The 20313-nt window shown below is 39.3% G+C and overlaps 2 long non-coding RNA genes across 7 annotated transcripts in view; one reads left to right on the top strand and one right to left on the bottom strand.

Annotated features, from left to right (window-relative positions):
- Positions 1 to 20313, bottom strand: part of LOC144579906 (uncharacterized) — a 535694-nt gene that overhangs the window by 6143 nt on the left and 509238 nt on the right. The gene's annotated exons all lie outside the window — the stretch shown is intronic.
- Positions 1 to 20313, top strand: part of LOC118148894 (uncharacterized) — a 164959-nt gene that overhangs the window by 107536 nt on the left and 37110 nt on the right. For all 3 annotated transcript variants that reach the window (XR_013528568.1, XR_008477466.2, XR_013528567.1), the window contains exons 3-4: positions 2594 to 2709; positions 4206 to 4339. This is a non-coding gene — a long non-coding RNA (uncharacterized LOC118148894). The remainder of the gene's footprint in view (positions 1 to 2593; positions 2710 to 4205; positions 4340 to 20313) is intronic.

Here is a 20313-nt window from a genome sequence, read left to right as displayed (position 1 = left end):
ATTTTAGTGTAAGGTGTCAGGAAGGGGTTCAGTTTCTGCTTTCTGCACATGGCTAGCCAGTTTTCCCAACACCATTTATTGAACAGGGAGTCCTTTCCCCATTGCTTATTTTTGTCAGGTTTATCAAAGATTGTATGGTTGTAGATATGTTGTGTTGCCTCCGATGCCTCTGTTCTGTTCCATTGGTCTATATCTGTTTTGGTACCAGTACCATGCTGTTTTGATTACTGTAGTATAGTTTGAAGTAAAGTTTGAAGTATACTTGTAGTATAGTGTGTAGTCCAGTAGTGTGATGTCTCCTGTTGTGTTCTTTTTGCTTAGAATTGACTTGGCTATGCGGGCTCTCTTTTTGGTTCCATATGAAGTTCAAGGTGGTTTTTTCCAGTTCTGTGAAGAAAGTCAATGGTAGCTTGATGGGAATAGTGTTGAGTCTGTAAATTACTTTGGGCAGTATGGCCATTTTCACAATATTGATTCTTCCTAACCATGAACATGAAATGTTTCTCCATCTGTTTGTGTCCTCTCTTGTTTCGTTGAGCAGTGGTTTGTAGTTCTCCTTGAAGAGGTCCCTTACGTTCCTTGCAAGTTGTATTCCCAGGAATTTTATTCTTTTTGTAGCAATTGTGAATGGCAGTTCATTCTTGATTTGGCTCTCTTTAAGTCTGTTATTGGTGTATAGGAATGCTTGTGATTTTTGCACATTGATTTTATATCCTGAGACTTTGCTGAAGTTGCTTATCAGTTTCAGGAGTGATATGTAGAAAAAATAATGTTTTGCTGATGACACCACACCTAATAACTGATATCAACTATCAATGAAAAATTCTCAATTTAAAAATATGCAACAATGGTTGCTTAATTCTTCACATTTTGATCTTAAATATATTTTTTACTTTTTTGAATTATGACATTGCCTTAAAAATTCTATTTTATGACATTTAAAAGCAGTCAACTGTGGTAAATGTAGACATCTCTTTGAATGGTGAGATCCAGCTAATCTATCTATTAATTTATGTAAAATTCCTGTAATATATGAAAACAGAAGACAGGACCCAAGTTTTGCTTTTTGTTTCTCTTCACTTGTGATGTGTTGATGTGTGAATACTGCTGCCAATTGGTAGTAGGGGTGCTCCATCATTACACCATTAATAGATCTCACCAGAACACGGTTTCATTACTGTGGATATTGGATAAGGCTCTGCCAGAAGGCTTTCAATACCCTAAGGAGGTCCCCAAATTAGGTGCAGCCGTCTTTGGGCAAGAATTTGAGGTTTGCAGGGATGTTTATGCTGGGGTTTGAGGAGGCTTGATCAAGATATTTCCCTAGGGTGACAAATCCATAATTGCACTTATCAACTTTAGGCTGCCTTGATTAATGCAACCTTCTATGATTTATCACCCAGAATATTTTTAAACAGGTGCTTTCTCTTCATTGTAATAGACTGGAGTTTTCCAGAAGTGACAACACAGGCTTGTTTTAGTTATTTATTTTGTGAAATTCACTGAGAACACATTACAAGCAAACCTACCCAGTCGTTTTGTAGAGACTTGAGGTTAGTGTAATTAGTTGCATAGAGACCTTGGGTAAGAGGGTTAGTTGATGTCAGCCTGTGATGATTTCTACTTGACGTTCTTGACACTTTAAAAAGAAGTTGCTGCTTTTCAAAATGTTACTCCCTACCTCCAGACACCTAACACTCACAGCATACTATGTTGGATCCTGGATCTTCCTAGCCTTGGAGAATCTCGGAACTAGCTGCTTAGTATATAAGAAACAAATGTAGCATACCAAAGAGCCTTGACAGAAAAAATAACACACACACACACACACACACACACAAAACAACATTGGTCATATTTTATAAGAAAGTACAAACTATGGAAAAATGTTAGAAATCTAAAGTTAACTGTTGTGCAAATGGTATACAGCCATGCACACCAATTTTGCCATTTAGTGTTTAGAGCAGTCTAGATCCAGCTGGAGTAACAAATTCTTTTCACTACCTTAAAGTTGTGCCAAGCATATTTCTATAGGGCAGCAGTACATCTCATTGGATCAGAAAGTAGTCCCTGAGTATCAACATCCCAGGATGTAAACCTGGCCTCACTACTTACTAGCTGTATGACTTTGGGCAAATTAAATACTCTGTGCCCAAATCTTCTCATTTGTGAAGTGAAGTTGAAAACTACCTATTTCACAGGACTATTCTGAGGATTAAATCAAATAAAATATGTGGAAAGCTTTGCTATTTTAATTTTTTAAAAAACAAAGCACTATTTAATCTATCAAGGGACTATGTGTTATCTTAAGAGCACCTTCTATTTTCCTAAAATCAATTAAAGATCAGCTTATTTTGTGTTTATCTATTTATTAAAACACATGAGATGGACAATACTTACTTACCAGTAAGTACTTTAATGAACCCCCAAACTGGGAGTAAATAAAAATTTTATTTTCAAACATTTGGTCTGTTTAAAGTAGGCTGTTGTCTCATTAGAAGTACTGGTTTCTCACTATGAAAGAGTAAGTTTAGAATGGGCTGGAAATTCACTATTTGACAATCTATATATCTTAATTTGTGTTTCCTTCCAGAGAGAAAGAAAAGAGAAGAGAGAGACAGAGAGAGAAAGAGAGAGAGAGAGAGAGAGAGAGAGAGAGAGAGAGAGAGAGAGAGAGAGAGAAAGAGAAAGAAATATTAAAGATAATGGGTGAGTAACACATGAAGCAAAATCTAAGACTTCCAGAAAGCCCTGTGAGCTAAGCAAAGATGAATTTATTTTCTGGTTGTGAGGAAAGAATGTGAGTGCTTAAAGGCTCAAGTTGCCCACAGATTCCTGGGATAATGTGCAATCTACTCTGTTTAATTCTCTGAAACTGTTATTCCCATGCCTAGCAGCATATCAGAATCTTTTTGAAGAGTGTTTTTAAAATGTACAGTTTCTTCAACTCTGTCCAGGCCAACAGAATCAGTATCTCCAAGGATATAGCCCTGAAATATATGTTTTTGAAAAGTTCTTATTATAGTTCTTATATACAGCTATATTTGAGAATCAAGAACCAGAGATTTTTAAAATAAACTTTTGTTTTTACATTGGAATAAGTTTGCATGATACTACTGAGTGTTCATATACCTTTACTCATTTGCCCCTAATGTTAACATTTCATACAACAATCACGGCACATGTGTCAAAACCAGAAAAATAACACTGCTAAATTACTAATGTCTTTTTATATTCCCGCATCCAATACAGGATGCCATAACACTTTTAATTATCATGCCTCTTTAGTCTCCTCTGGCCTGTGGCAGTTTCTCAGTTTTTCAAAACTTTGAGAATTTTGAATCACATCCTCAATGTAGAATTTCCTCTTTTTTAGACTGAGGTTATGGGTTTTGGAAAGGAGTACCATAGAAGCAAAATGTCTTTCACATCCTGTTAGAAAGTACATGATACCAACATAATATCACTGGTGGTATTAGCTTCAATTGTTTGATGAAGGCAGTGTCTACCAGATCACTCCACTGTAAAGTTACTATTTTTCCATTCCCATACTCTGTTCATTAGAAATAAGTTTTTAAATGTAGTCAAGGGTTGGCTGTTGAAGGGGTGGTGTGGAAAGCTAAATCAAGTTCCACTTCCTGGAGGAAGGAGTATAAGTGAAGTTTTATGATCAAAGTATTACTTCCAGAAAACTGGGTTAACTGATTACATTGAGGGAAGGAGACTACTGGCTGAGAAACCAGTTGCAAAAGTCAAATCAGAGGAGATGAGAACCTGAACAAAAGCAAAGGCATTGGTGAAAAGGAGCATATATCTAAAAAATCTTGTGGAAGTAAAAGAAACCATAGTTACTGATTAGAAATGGGGGAGAGAGAAAAATATATATTTGCCAGATATATTGAGGTTTTGATCCTGAGTAACTGAGAAGAGGGTGATGTGATAAAGAACAGAGAAAGAGGATACCTTTGGTTGCCGTCATGGGCTGCTTTAAGAATCTGCTTAAAACTAAGAACATTTCACCAGAAAGATTCATACCATTGCTTAACATATACTGCTGTAGTCTGTTTTGTGTTGCTATAAGAGAATACCACAGACTGCATAATTTATAAACAATAGAGTTTATTTAGTTCACAACTCTAGAGGCTGGAAAGTCCAAGAGCAGGGTGTTGACATCTATTAAGAGCCTTCATGCTGTGTCATTCCAGGACAGAACTCAGAAAGGCGAGAAAGGCAACAGCAAGAGACAGAGGAGGCCAAATTCACTTTATAACAAACCATTTTCAAAATTTCAAGCTCTGAGATGGCCAATTAGGAGCAGCTCCCAACGAAAGCACAGAGGGTGAGTGGACACTGCATTTCCAGATGGATTTTTATTGCACACAGACCAGGAGATTCCCAGGTGGGGGAGCCCCAAGGGTGGCCAGTGTAGCAGGTCTCCGCACAAAATACATGGGTCTGGGTGCTGTTTTAGCTGGTGATTGGAGATCCTGGGATGCATTGTCACCCATTCTACTTATAAAAAGGAGACTGAAACAGGGAGCCAGGCCAGGAGATTCCCTGGTGAAAAAGCACCACAAATCTCCAGCATGGCTGTTTCAGCCAGCACAGGGGGTTGCCACTCAGAAAATCACACAGATCCAGTTGCCTTTTCAACAGGTGACTGGAACACCTGGGAGATAGAGTCACCCATTAAACTGAAAAATAAAAAGGGAACTGAAACAAGGAGCCAGGACAGGAGATTCCTGCGTGAAAAAGCACCCAGTGCAGTTGTTTCAGCCAGCTCAACGGGTCTCTGAACAAAATCTCACACAAATCCAGGCACCTTTTCAACTGGCAACTGGGACACCTGAGAGACAGAGTCATCCATTCAACTGAAAAAAAAAAAAAAAAAAAGGAGGTCTGAGGCAGGGAGCCAGGTGATCAGGCTCGGCCATTCCCACCCCACAAAAAACAGCAATCTGAAACGCTCTGGATTGAGAGTTTCACAGCAAGCACAGCTGAACCTGGGATGGTCCAGCTCTGTGGGGGAGGGGCATCTGCCTTTACAGAGAGAGTCCACCAATACAGAGGTGGGTTGCCATTGCAGAGGCAGTTCTAAATATACCTCTATAAACAGGACTGCAGGGAAGTTCACATGGCAGCTGGGTGGAGCCCACAGCAGCTCAGCAAGCCTCTGCAGGCAGACTGTGAATAGGCTGCCTCCTCTCTGGGCAGGGCAGCCCCGAAAAAAGGCAGTAGCAGAACAGAAACTTATAAATAAAGCCCTAACTCCCTGAGACAGAGGACCTGGGGGGAAAAAAAGGTGTTTATGAGTTCTGCTGCAGCAGACTTAAACGTACCCGCCCAGCAGCACTGAATGGAACAATGGAGCTCACAGCTCAGCACTGAGCTCCTATAAAGAACAGACTGTTTCCTCAAGCAGCTCCTTGATCCCTATGTATCCAAAGAGTCACCTCATAAAGAAGAGCTCAGACTGACATCTGGTGGGTATCCTTCTGGGACAAAGACAGCAGAATAAGAAACTGGCAGCAACTCTGTTTTGCAGCCACTGCAGGTGATCCCCAGGCAAGCAGGGCCTGGAGTGGACCTCAGCAGTCCTACAGCAGAGAGACCTGACTGTTAGAAGGAAAACTAAGAAACAGAAAGAAATAACTTTATTATCAACAAACTGGACGTCACCTCAGAGACCCCCATCTGAAAGTCAACAACTACAAAAATGACAAGTAGATAAATCTAAAAAGATGGGAAGAATTTAGTGCAAAAAGGATGAAAACACCCAAAACCAGAATGCCTCTCCTCCTCCAAGGGATCACAACTCCTCACCAGCAAGGGAACAAGGCTGGATGGAGAATGAGGCTGATGAATTCACAGAAACAGACTTCAGAAGGTGGGTAATAAGAAACTTGTCTGACCTAAAAGAACATGTTCTAACCCAATGCAAATAAACTAAGACCTTAAAAAAAGATTTGAAGAAATGCTAATGAGAATAAACAGATTAGAGAGGAATATAAGTGAATTGATGGAGCTGAAACACAAAATATGAGAATTTCACGAAGCATACACAAGTTTCAACAGCTGAATTGACCAAGCAGAAGAAAGGACATTAGAGGTTGAAGATCAACTCAATGAAATAAAACAAGAAGGCAAGATTAGAGAAAAAAGCATAAAAAGGAATGAACAAAGTCTCCAAGAAATGTGGGACTATGTGAAGAGACCTAATCTACATTTGATAGGTGTATCCAAATGTGATGAAGAGAATGAATCCAAGCTGGAAAATATTCTTCAGGATATTATCCAGTAAAATTTCCCCAATTGTCTCTTTTGATCTTTGTTGGTTTAGAGTCTATTTTATCGGAGACTAGAATTGCAACTCTTGCTTTTTTTTGCTCTCCATTTTCTTGGTAAATCTTCCTCCATCCCTTTATTTTGAACCTTTGTTCGTGTCAAGAGACAATGAAGGACATTACATAATAGTAAATGGATCAATGCAACAAGAAGAGCTAACGATCCTAAATATAATTGCACCCAATACAGGAACACCCAGATACATAAAGCAAGTTCTTAACGACTTACAAAGAGACTTAGACTCCCACACAATAATAGTGGGAGACTTTAATACCCCACTGTCAATATTAGATCAATGAGAGAGAAAATTAACAAGGATATCCAGGACTTGAACTCAGACCTGGACCAAGCAAACCTAATAGACATTTACAGAATTCTCCACCCCAAAACCACAGAATATACATTCTTCTCAGCACCACATCACACCTAAAATTGACCACATAATTGGAAATAAATCAATCCTCAGCAAATGCAAAAGAATGGAAATCATAACAAAACAGTCTCTCAGACCACAGTGCAATCAAGTTAGAACTCAGAATTCAGAAACTAACTCAGAACCACACAACTTCATGGAAATTGAAACACTGGCTCTTGCATGTTGACTGGATAAGCAGTGAAATGAAGGCAGAAATAAAGATACTCTTCAAAACCAATGAGAACAAAAACACAACATACCAGAATCTCTGGTTTAAATCTCTAGACACATTTAAAGCAGTGTCTAGAGGAAAATATATAGCAATAAATGACCACATAAGAAGCCAGGAAAGATCTAAAATCGACACCCTATCATCAAAATTGAAAGAGGTAGAGGGGCAAGAACAAAAAAAAAAAAAAAAACTCAAAACCTAGCAGAAGACAAGAAATAACTAATCAGAGCAGAACTGAAGGAGATAGAGACACAAAAAAAAACCCTTCAAAAAATAAATAAATTCAGGAGCTGGTTTTTCAAAAAGATCAACAAAATAGACCACTAGTGAGATTAATAAAAAAGAAAGGAGAGAATAATCAAATAGATGCAATAAAAAATAATAAAGAGGATATCACCACAGATTCCACCGAAATACAAACCATCATCAGAGATTATTACAAACAACTCTATAAACTAGTTAACCTGGAAGAAATGGATAAATTCCTGGACACTTGCATACTCCCAAGCCTAAACCAGGAAAAAGTCAAAACCCAGAATAGACCAATAACAAGGGCTGAAGTTGAGGCAACAATTAATAGCCTACCACCCAAAAAAAGCCCAGGTCCAGATGGGTTCACAGCCAAATTCTACCAGACATACAAAGAGGAGCTGAGACCATTCCTTCTGAAACTATTCCAAACAATCCAAAAAAAAGGGACTCCTTCCCAAATCATTTTATGAGACCAACATCATCCTGATACCAAAACCCAGCAGAGACTCAACAAGAAAAGAAAATGTCAGACCAATATCCATGAAGAACATAGATGCAAAAATCTTCAATAAAATACTGGCAAGCCAATTGCAATAGCACATCAAAAAGCTTATCCACCATGATCAAGTAGGCTCCATCCCGGGGATTCAAGGCTGGTTCAACATACGCAAGTATATAAACATAATTCACCACATAAACAGAACCAAACACAAAAACCACATGATTTTCTCAATAGATACTGAGAAGGCCTTTGACAAAATTCAACATCCCTTTATGCTAAAAACCCTCAATAAACTAGGTATTGATGAAATGTATCTCAAAATAATGAAACCTATTTATGACAAACCAACAGCCAATATCATACTGAATGGGCAAAAACTGGAAGCATTCCCTTTGAAATCTGGCACTAGATAAGGATGTCCTCTCTCACCACTCCTATTCAATATGGTATTGCAACTTCTAGCCAGAGCAATCAGGCAAGAAAAAGAAATAAAGAGTATTCAATTAGGAAAGGAGGAAGTCAAATTGTCTATTTGCAGATCACACAATTGTATCTATTAAGAAGACCCCATCATCTCGGACCAAAATCTCCTTAAACTGATAAGCAAATTCAGGGAAGTCTCAGGATAAAAAAATCAATGTGCAAAAATCACAAACATTCCCATACACCAATAAAAGACTTAAAGAGAGCCAAATCAAGAACGAGCTGCCATTTGCAATTGCTACAAAGAGAATTAAATACCTAGGAATACAACTAACAAAGAATGTAAAGGACCTCTTCATGGAGAACTACAAACCACTGCTCTACAAGATAAGAGAGGGCACAAACAGATGGAGAAATATTCCATGTTCATGGTTAGGAAAAACTGTGAAAATGGCTGTACTGCCCAAAGTAATTTAAAGATTTAATGCTATCCCCATCAAGCTATCAATGACCTTCTTCACAGAACTGGAAAAAACCACCTGAAACTTCATATGGAACCAAAAGAGAGCTTGCAGAGCCAAGTCAATTCTAAGCAAAAAGAACAAAGCTGGAGGCATCACACTCCCAGACTTCAAACTGTACTACAAGGCTACACTAATCAAAACAGCATGGTACTGATACCAAAACAGAGATATAGACCAATGGAACAGAACAGAGTCCTCGGAGGCAACACCACACATCTACAGCCATCTGATCTTTGACAAATTTAACAAAAACAAGCAAAGGGGAAGGATTCCCTGTTTAGTAAATGGTGTTTGGAAAACTGGCTAGCCATGTGCAGAAAGCAGAAACTGGACTCCTTCCTGATACTTTAGACTAAAATTAACTCCAGATGGATTAAAGACCTAAACGTAAGACCTAACATTATAAAAACCCTAGAAGAAAATCTAGGCAAAACCATTCAGGACATAGGCATAGGCAAGGACTTCGTGACCAAAACACCAAAAGCACTGTCAACAAAAGCCAAAATGGACAAATGGAACCTAATCAAGCTCCACAGCTTCTGCACAGCAAAAGAAACAGTCATTAGAGTGAATCGGCAACCAACAGAATGGGAAAAAATTTTTGCAATCTACCCGTCTGACAAAGGGCTGATATCCAGAATCTACAAAGAACTAAAACAGATTTACAAGAAAAAAACAAACATCCCCATCAAAAAGTGGGCAAAGTATATGAACAGACACTTTACAAAAGAAGACATATATGAGGCAACAAACATATGAAAAAATGCTCATCATCACTGGTCATTAGAGAAATGCAAATCTAAACTACATTGACATACCATTTTATACAAGTTAGAAAGGCAACCATTAAAAAAATCTGGAGACAACAGATGCTGGAGAGGATGTGGAGAAATAGGAACACTTTTACACTGTTGGTGGGAGTGTAAATTAGTTCAACCATTGTGGAAGACAGTGTGGCGATTCCTCAAGGACCTAGAAATAGAAATACCATTTGACCCAGCAATCCCATTACTGGGTATGTATCCAAAGAATTATAAATTGTTCTACTATAAGGACACATGCACATGAATGTTTACTGCAGCACTGTTTACAATAGCAAAGACTTGGAACCAACCCAAATGCTCATTAATGATAGACTGGACAGGGAAAATGTGGCATATATACACCATGGAATACTATGCAGCCATAAAAAAAACAATGAGTTCGTGTCCTTTGTAGGGACATGGATGAAACTGGAAACCATCACTCTCAACAAAGTGACACAAGAACAGAAAATCAAACTCCACATGTTCTCACTCATAGGTGGGTGTTGAACAATGAGAACATATGGGCACAGGGAGGGGAGCACTACACAGTGGGGTCTGTTGGGGGGAATAGGGGAGGGACAGTGTGGGGTGGGGAGTTGGGGAGAGATAGCATGGGGAGAAATGCCAGATATAGGTGATGGGGAGGAAAGCAGCAAATCACACTGCCATGTGGGTACCTATGCAACAATTTTGCATGTTCTTCACATGTACCCCAAAACCTAAAATAAAAATAAAAACCCCATTCTCACAATAACAAACCTACTCTAATGATAATGACATTAATCCATTCATAAAGGCAGAGCCCTCCTGCCCTAATCACCTCTTAACAGTCCCATCTCTCAGTATCAAGACAATGGTAATTACATTTCAACATTCGTTTTGGAGGGGACTTTCAAACCATAGCACATGTCAGTCTGAGTACACAGATTCCTTGAATCAAGGCAAGTCACTGCCATTCCAAGTAAGCTAAATTATATCTTATATGAAAAATGGTCAATTGGAAATCATTGTTCCTGAACAGCATTATTTGGGTGATTCTAGAACTTTTCCTTAGGAACTGTTCACTAATGTTAAGCCCACAAGGCATAATGGTATATGCTTCAGGAAGCACACTTAAGAAATTCATTACTTTATTAAAATATATTGTTGGGCAGTTTGTTCACTGATTGAAATCACACTCAACCTCAGAAATCCCTCTGTTTTATTACCAGGATGCCTGTGCCAGGCACACTCCTATTTCCAGATTCTCCTACCTGACCTTGTCTTCTTTAGAGATGTACAGGGTTGACACTCACCTCCTTGAGGTGTTTCCTCAACTACAATCCATAGTTTCTAATATTCCAGTAATGGTGATTCTCCAAAGGCTCTCTTTCTTTCTCATGTAACTCTGTGATGTGTGTTTCTAAAACATCTATACAAAAGTGCCCATACTTGTAGAGACTGTGAGTGTATAATGCAGGAGATGGAAAATTTCTCTTCTACCCTGTTAGGGTTTCTGACTGGGCCTAAAAATTAAACTGATATTAACAGATGAAGAGGAGAAAAGCATACACATTTTATTCAGTAAAATTTTACATGTACATGGGAGTTCTAAGGATAAAATAAAGACTCAAAGAAACAGAGTAAAACACTTACATACAGGGTTAAACAAAGAGTAGAAAATTATGAAAATGTAACAAGACAAAGGGGTTTGGGCTAAGACAGTTAATAGTAAAAAAGTAACTAGTAATTATAAAGATAATGGTTGGGGGAGGACTCAAGATGGCGCTGTGAGAACAACCCAGGATTGGAGCTCTTCTCGTTGAATCCGCAAACGGTGAGTCAGAGCGGCATTTCCAGACTGATCTTTGTTGCCCACAGAATGGGGAAACTCCCAAGTATAAAAAAGACACGGGACGCCAGGCAGTAGGTCTGCCTGGCAAAGCCGGCAGCCGGGGCGGCGGCGGCCGGCACTACCCAGCAATCCCCACAGGGCGCGCTTGTCCGGGTGCCCTGTTGAACTGGCAACCTGAGACTTGAGAGGGCTGGACTTGAGACTGAACGAGACTTGGACAGTAGGCCAGCCCAGGGGATTGCAGGGATTGGGATACCCAGTGGGACGAACAAAACCGCGATTTCAAACTATCCCGAGCAGACGGTCCGAGACGCTCTGTGGGGGAGGGGCGTCCACCACTACCGAGGCAACCCGACCCAACTGAGATACACGCCCACTGCTGATGCAGCCAGCCATTGCCGAGGCAACCCGCCCCAACTGAGATACACGCCCATTGCTGACGCAGCCAGCCGTTGCTGAGGCAACACGCTACAACGAAGAGACTCTGCCGCAGGGCGTGGTGGAGACCACAGCAGAGCCGGCAGGAACAGCGCGAATCACACAACAGCAGGGCAGAGCCTCGGCAGCCAAACAGTGGCTAGTCTGCCTTCTAGCTGGGCAGGACACCTGATCAGACATCCAAAAATAAAGCCCAAACCCCTCAACACAAAGCATTTGAGAAAAAAAAAAAAAAAGGGTTTTTTAATGAGCTCTGTTGCAGCAGAATCAAACATAGCAGCCTAACAGTCCTGAATGAACAACAGAGTGCACAGCTCAGCAATTAAACCCCTATAAAGTACAAACAGTCTCCTCAAGCAGCTCCCTGACCCCTCTATATCCAAAAGACTGACATTAGGCAGGCATCATCCTGGGACAAAGAGAGCAGAAAAAGAAACTGGTAGCATCCCTCGCTGTGCCACAGCTACTAGAGGTGCACCCCAGACAAGCAGGGTCTGGAGCGGACCTCAGCAGTCGTACAGCGAAGGGGCTAGACTGGTAGAAGGAAAACCAAGCAACAGAAATACTTCATCATCAACATTCAGGGTGTCCACTCAGAGACCCAAACGAAAAGTCAGCAACTACGCAGATGACAAGCGGACAAATCCACAAAGATGGGAAGAAACCAGCGCAAAAAGGAGGAAAACACCCGAAACCAGAACACCTCGCCTCCTAGAAAGGACCAAAACTCCTCACCAGCAAGGGAGCAAAGATGGACGGAGAATGACTGTGACGAAATGACGGAATTAGACTTCAGAAGATGGATAATGAGAAACTTTTGTGAGCTAAAAGATCATGTATTAAATCAATGCAAAGAAACTAAGAACCTTGAAAAAAGATTTGAAAAAAGATTCGAGGAAATGATAACAAGAATGGATACCTTAGAGAGGAATATGAATGAATTAAAGGAGCTGAAAAACACGAGAACTTCGCGAAGCAAACACAAGTTTCAATAGCCGAATTGACCAAGCAGAAGAAAGAATATCTGAAGTCGAAGACCAACTCAATGAAATAAAACGAGAAACCAAGATCAGAGAAAAAAGCGCAAAAAGGAATGAACAAAGTCTCCAAGAAATGTGGGACTATGTGAAAAGACCTAACCTACGTTTGATAGGTGTACCAGAAGGGGACAAAGAGAATGAATCCAAGCTGGAAAATACTCTTCAGGACATCAACCAGGAAAATTTCCCCCACCTAGCAAGACAAGCCAACACTCAATTGCAGGAAATACAGAGAACACCACAAAGATATTCCGCAAGAAGAGCAACCCCAAGGCACATAATCGTCAGATTCAACAGGGTTGAAATAAAGGAGAGAATACTAAGGGCAGCCAGAGAGAATGGTCGGGTCACCCACAAAGGGAAGCCCATCAGACTCACAGCAGATCTCTCGGCAGAAACACTACAAGCCAGAAGAGAGTGGGGGCCAATATTCAACATTCTTAAAGAAAAGAACTTTCAGCACAGAATTTCATATCCAGCCAAACTGAGCTTCAGAAGTGAAGGAAGAATAAAATCCTTTGCGAACAAGCAAGTACTCAGAGATTTTGTCACCACCAGGCCTGCTTTACAAGAGCTCCTAAAAGAGGCACTACACATAGAAAGGATCAATCAGTACCAGCCATTCCAAAATCACACTGAATGCTAAAGAGCTTCAACATAATGAAGAATCTACAACAACTAACAGGCAAAACAGCCACTTAGCATCAAAATGGCAGTATCAAATTCACACATAACAATATTAACCCTAAATGTAAATGGACTAAATGCACCAATCAAAAGACACAGACTGGCAAACTGGATAAAAATCCAAAACCCATCAGTGTGCTGTATCCAGGAAACCCATCTCACATGCAAGGATACACAAAGGCTAAAATAAAGGGATGGAGGAAGATTTACCAAGCTAATGGAAAGCAAAAAAAAGCAGGAGTTGCAATTCTCATCTCTGATAAAATAGACTTTAAAGCAACAAAGATCAAAAGAGACAAAGAAGGCCATTACATAATGGTAAAAGGATCGATACAACAAGAAGAGCTAACGATCCTAAACATATATGGACCCAACACAGGAGCACCCAGATACATAAGGCAAGTTCTTCATGACTTACAAAAGGACTTAGACTCCCACACAATAATAGTGGGAGACTTTAACACTCCACTGTCAATACTAGACAGATCAACCAGACAGAAAATCAACAAGGATATCCAGGGCTTGAACTCAGACCTGGAGCAAGCAAACCTGGTGGACATTTACAGAACTCTCCACCCCAAATCCACAGAATACACATTCTTCTCAGCACCACATCACACCTACTCTAAAATTGACCACATAATTGGAAGTAAAGCACTGCTCAACAAATGCAAAACAACTGAAATCATAACAAACAGCCTCTCAGACCATAGTGCAATCAAGTTAGAACTCAGAATTCAGAAACCGACCCAGAAACACACAGCTTCATGGAAACTGAACAACTGGCTCTTGAATGTTGACTGGGTAAACAACGAAATGAAGGCAGAAATAAAGAAGTCCTTCGAAACCAATGAGAACGAAGACACAACGTGCCAGAACTTCTGGGACACATTTAAAGCAGTCTCTAGAGGAAAGTATATAGCAATAAGTGCCCATATGAGGAGAATGGAGAGATCCAAAATTGACACCCTATCATCAAAATTGAAAGAGCTAGAGGAGCAAGATCAAAAAAACTCAAAACCCAGCAGAAGACAAGAAATTACTAAGATCAGAGCTGAGCTGAAGGAGATTGAGACACGAAAAACCCTTCAAAAAATCAATAAATCCAAGAGCTGGTTTTTTGAAAAGATCAACAAAATAGACAGACCACTAGCCATATTGATTAAAAAGAAAAGAGAGAACAACCAAATAGATGCAATAAAAAATGATAAAGGGGAAATCACCACAGATTCCACAGAAATTCAAACCATCATCAGAGAATATTACAAACAACTCTATGCGCATAAACTAGTAAACCTGGAAGAAATGGATAAATTCCTGGACTCCTGTGTCCTCCCAAGCCTAAACCAGGAGGAAGCTGAAACTATGAATAGACCAATAACAAGGTCTGAAGTCGAGGCAGCAATTAAGAGCCTACCTCACAAAAAAAGCCCAGGTCCAGACGGGTTCACAGCCGAATTCTACCAGACACACAAGGAGGAGCTGGTACCATTCCTTCTAAAACTATTTCAAACAATCCAAAAAGAGGGAATCCTTCCCAAATCATTTTATGAGACCAACATCATCCTGATACCAAAACCCGGCAGAGACCCAACGAGAAAAGAAAACTTCAGGCCAATATCCATGATGAACATAGATGCAAAAATCTTCAATAAAATATTGGCAAGCCGATTGCAACAGCAAATCAAAAAACTTATTCATCATGATAAAGTAGGATTCATCCCGGGGATGCAAGGCTGGTTCAACATACGCAAGTCTATCAACGTAATTCACCACATAAACAGAACCAAAAACAAAAACCACGATTATCTCAACTGACGCAGAGAAGGCATTTGACAAAATTCAACAGCCCTTTATGCTAAAAACCCTCAATAAACTTGGTATCGATGGAACGTATCTCAAAGTAATAAAAGCTATTTATGACAAACCAACAGCCAATATCATACTGAATGGGCAAAAACTGGAAGCATTCCCTTTGAAATCTGCCACTAGACAAGGATGCCCTCTCTCACCACTCCTATTCAATATAGTACTGGAAGTTCTAGCCAGAGCAATCAGGCAAGAAAAAGAAATAAAGGGTATTCAAATAGGAAAGGTGGAAGCCAAATTGTCTCTATTTGCAGACGACATGATAGTATACCTAGAAGACCCCATTGCCTCAGCCCAAAAACTCCTGAAACTGATAAACAACTTCAGCAAAGTCTCAGGATATAAAATCAATGTGCAAAAATCACAAGCATTTGTCTACACCAATAACAGACTTAAAGAAAGCCAAATCAAGAGCGAACTGCCATTCGCAATTGCTACAAAAAGAATAAAATACCTTGGAATACAACTCACAAGGAACGTAAGGGACCTCTTCAAGGAGAACTACAAACCACTGCTCAACGAAATCAGAGAGGACACAAACAGATGGAGAAACATTCCATGTTCATGGTTAGGAAGAATTAATATCGTGAAAATGGCTATACTGCCCAAATTAATTTACAGAATCAACGCTATCCCCATCAAGCTACCATTGACTTTCTTCACAGAACTGGAAAAAATCACCATGAACTTCATATGGAACCAAAAGAGAGCCCGCATAGCCAAGTCAATTCTAAGCAAAGAGAACACAGCGGGGGGCATCACACTACCGGATTTCAAACTATACTACAAGGCTACAGTAATCAAAACAGCATGGTACTGGTACCAAAACAGAGATATAGACCAATGGAACAGAACAGAGGCACCGGAGGCAACACAACATACATACAACTATACAATCTTTGATAAACCTGGCAAAAACAAGCAATGGGGCAAGGATTCCATGTTTAACAAATGGTGTTGGGAAAACTGGCTAGCCATGTGCAGAAAGCAGAAACTGGACCCCTTCCTGACACCTTACACTAAAATTAACTCCAGATGGATTAAAGACTTAAACATAAGACCTGGCAGCATAAAAACCCTAGAAGGAAATCTAGGCAAAACTATCCAGGACATAGGAGTAGGCAAGGACTTCATGAACAAAACACCAAAAGCATTGGCAACAAAAGCCAAAATAGACAAATGGGACCTAATCAAACTCCACAGCTTCTGCACGGCAAAAGAAACAGTCACTAGAGTGGATCGGCAACCAACAGAATGGGAAAAAATTTTCACAGTCTACTCATCTGACAAAGGGCTGATATCCAGAATTTTCAAAGAACTCAAGCAGATTTACAGGAAAAAAACAAACAAGCCCATTCAAAAGTGGGCAAAGGATATGAACAGATACTTTACGAAAGAAGACATATATGAGGCCACCAATCATATGAAAAAATGCTCATCGTCACTGGTCATCAGAGAGATGCAAATTAAAACCACATTGAGATACCATCTCACGCCAGTTAGAATGGCGATCATTAAAAAATCTGGAGACAACAGATACTGGAGAGGATGTGGAGAAAAAGGAACACTTTTACACTGTTGGTGGGAGTGTAAATTAGTTCAACCATTGTGGAAGACAGTGTGGCGATTCCTCAAGGCCTTAGAAATAGAAATTCCATTTGACCCAGCAATCCCATTACTGGGTATATATCCAAAAGACTATAAATCGTTCTACTATAAGGACACATGTACACGAATGTTCATTGCAACACTGTTTACAATAGCAAAGACCTGGAATCAACCCAAATGCCCATTTGTAATAGACTGGATGGGAAAAATGTGGCACATATACACCATGGAATATTATGCAGCAATCAGAAATGATGAGTTTGTGTCATTTATAGGGACATGGATGAATCTGGAGAACATCATCCTCAGCAAACTGACACAAGAACAGAAAATGAAACACCGCATATTCTCACTCATAGGTGGGTGATGAAAAATGAGAACACATGGACACAGAAAGGGGAGTACTAAACACTGGGGTCTATTGGGGGGGAAAGGGGAGGGCCAGTGGGAGGGGGAGGTGGGGAGGGATAACCTGGGGAGAAATGCCAAATGTGGGTGAAGGGGAGAAGAAAAGCAAAGCACACTGCCATGTGTGTACCTACGCAACTGTCTTGCATGCTCTCCTCAGGTACCCCAAAACCTATAATCCAATAAAAAATTAAAAAAAAAAAAGATAATGGTTAATTTAACAAGGGTTGTTTTTATAGATTTCTCTTTATTCCACTCCTCATTTCTGGAGATGAATATGTTTTAGTTTTCCCAAGTGCAGGAAATAAATTTGTCACATGGTAGTTTTATCTTCTGCTTTCAGAAAAAAAGGAAGATCAGAGTGCCCTTTTGCATCTGCTCTTTTTCAAATTCTTTTAATGCAAAATAATCAATAAGCCTGAATGGCACGGGTGGCATGTTCTGAGTTTTTTCAGTGTCAACAGGCTTTATAAACTTCTGTTTTCACGTAAAAATACCTATCAAGTTGGTTTTCTACTCCATTTTATGGAGTAGGAAAGATACTATTTTAAAATTACTTGCCGTTGAGGGAAATAGATTGTTCATGAACATACACTGCATAGGTCTAGGACTTGCAATATTGGCTAAGCACTAGAGAAGAAGCCTGGGGTGTATAAACTCCATGGAGACTGAGAAGCTCAGCAATAGAACAGTCATTGCTTATTCTACATCTTGTTTTGTAAAGTATTTCTACTATTTGAAAAGATTTTTGAATTTTTATTTTCTTGCCTGACAAAATGCTTCTAAGTTCAGCACCACTTTTGCCTCTTCCATGATCATGACCCATTCTCTAAGTCCCATAACAGGAAATAATTGCACCTTTTCCCCAAAAAAAGCAACTATACTTACTGAAATCATAAAATGTAAAAGAACTTATTGAGGAATGTTAAGTAAAGGGACTGACACTATGTTCATAAATCATCTTATTTAATGTTGCATTAATTCCATGAGATATCTAGTGTTATTCTCAAATGAAGACACATATGCTAGATGTTGAATACCTTACCCTAACAGACTGCTAGAAAGTGGCAAAGATAGTTAGAAATTTTAGTTTGTTTAAAATCCATAATTTTTATTACATCTATTTTAGGTCTGTTGCCTCTATAGCAATTGCATCTCAAAAATGGAGGCAAAGACACATGCACACATACATTTATTGCAGCACTGTTCACAATACCAAAGACTTGGAACCAACCCAATTGCCCATCAAAGATAGACGGGATAAAGAAAATGTGGCACATATACACCATGGAATACTATGCAGCCACAAAAAAGGATGAGTTCCTGTCCTTTGTAGGGACATAGATGAAGTTGAAAACCATCATTCTCAGCAAAGTAACACAAAAACAGAAAACCAAACACTGCATGTTCTCATAAAATTGGGAGTTGAACAATGAAAATACATGGACACAAGGAGGGGAACATCACACACTGGAGCCTGCTGGGGGATGGGGAGGATAGGAGAGGGGCAGCATTAGGAGAAATACCTAATATAGACGACTGGTGGATGGGGTGCAGGCAGACCACCATGGCATGTGTATACCTATGTAAGAAACCTGTACATTCTTCACATGTATCTCAGAACTTAAAATAAAAATGGAGACAAAGCTATTTAGTTATCAAAATAGAAATGCCAATGAATACTGATGATAACTTTGTCTTTTAATAGGTTTTTTCAATGAAGAGATTACTTTGTAAGACAGTATTTATTATTTGCAACAAGTTTTCTTGACACTGCTTTTCATCCATCAAGAAGTAGCATATCACTAAATAAAAAGGTAGAATAGAGGATACTTTTGGTTCACAACTTTTATATACACACCCCCTGGGAAGCTTCAGAGGTATTGCCAGAATCCCTAAATCTATATGTGCATTTCGAATTGTTTGAAAGTTGAATAATGTGTCTTATGGAAGCATGTTAATTTGCATATAGTCTAGAATGTATAAAAATAATGTTCCCAGTTAAGAAATGTTTTACTGAATTCAGAGTCATTTTTTCACCTTGAGTATTTTTTAACTAAATGAATACTTAAATAACTGAAAACATAGAGATAATCAATTATTTTATTTTAGAAAGTGGTTTTAGTGCTGATAAAGATTGGGAACTCCTAAAATTTCTTTTTTTTTTTTAATTTTGCTCCATGTGGTTTTCAGAAGTAAACTAAATTTACTTTCGCACTGCACTACATTTATCTATATCTGGAAACATTTTGAAGTCCATGGTGGATTTAATCCCATTAATCTTTGGAAATATGATGAGTGGTTCCGTTTCTGATTTTCATAATCCGCTGGTCTAGCTCTAAGATATTATTGCCTTATAGGGACATCTGCTGGTAGATAAATAAAGATCCAGAACAATAAAATACTGTCTTCTGAGTATTTCCCAGGGCATCCCTCTGAGGCTGTAGGCTTACATGCATCTGTTTCAGATAGTGCATGGCTATTAAAGTTCTAAATATTGTATCATTTCACAGTCCAATCCTCAGGTCACCTAAAACTTGCCTTCATTTATATATACTTTCTTCCGACAACAGATTTACACATGTATTAACTTAAAAAAAAAGATCACATATATCCTGGAAACCTCAGGCTTTCTGGCAGCCTATGTAATCTGGGGCAGATGACATGAGAATTGCAGCACTTGGAGTACACAGACTCCCCACAATAAGCCAGCATGTGTTCTGTTACCTGTCTTGGCTTTCCAGATACATGTGATCATCTGAAAAGAAAGAAAGAAAAAGCCACTCTATCCATTCCCAAATAGCAAAAACAAAAGTAAAATAAATTTAATAATGTTAACTAATTAACATTAAGGTCTTTAATTTTTTTACAAGGAAAAATATCTTAATAACTTTATCATTAAGTTGAAATACTCCTCTGTCACTCAGCTA

This window comes from Callithrix jacchus, chromosome 17 (assembly GCF_049354715.1).
Source record: "Callithrix jacchus isolate 240 chromosome 17, calJac240_pri, whole genome shotgun sequence".
Classification (NCBI taxonomy): domain Eukaryota; kingdom Metazoa; phylum Chordata; class Mammalia; order Primates; family Cebidae; genus Callithrix; species Callithrix jacchus.
Note: the sequence above shows the minus strand (reverse complement) of the source record. Positions and strands in the feature narration are given on the sequence as shown.